Raw genomic sequence first — 623 nt, forward strand, 5'->3', positions numbered from 1 at the left:
CCCAGACTGTCTCTCCATCCTCTAGATCGTCTCTCCATCCCCAGACTGTCTCTCCATCCTCTAGATCATCTCTCCATCCCCAGACTGTGTATCTTTAGTTTCACTCTCCGCCCCTGTTTTTCCCATCGTTTTTCCTCCTTTCATGTTATTTGTTCTGACTAAACACATCACTGTTATCTAGATGCTCCCACCAGACATTCATCTACTATCCTTGAACTCCCAACTGCCTTCTCCCAAATCTACCCCCCAAGTCCCCTTAGCCTTTAGTTCTTGGGCACAGCATCATGCTGACCGGCTGTCTAGTCTCCTTCTACCAGTAGACGCTCCTCATTGTAGCAGGGATCCTTTGTGGAGTACAGATCTGTGTCCTTCCTTCAACCTTCACTAATGGCTTTCCACACTCCAGAGTCTCATCACTGCAGGTCTCTCCTCAAGCTGCCTGTGTGTATGTGAGCATGTGTGTGTGAGTGTATATACACATGTTTGATACATGTTTGTGTGTGCGTACCTGTGGAGGTGAGAGGCTGAAGTCGGGTGTCGTCCTTGGTCATCTCTACCTTACCTTTGAGAGAGCCTCTCACTGAACCGTGAGCTCACTGACTCAGCTATGCTGTCTGGCCAGG

Source organism: Microtus ochrogaster, unplaced genomic scaffold (assembly GCF_000317375.1).
Source record: "Microtus ochrogaster isolate Prairie Vole_2 unplaced genomic scaffold, MicOch1.0 UNK4, whole genome shotgun sequence".
Lineage (NCBI taxonomy): Eukaryota > Metazoa > Chordata > Mammalia > Rodentia > Cricetidae > Microtus > Microtus ochrogaster.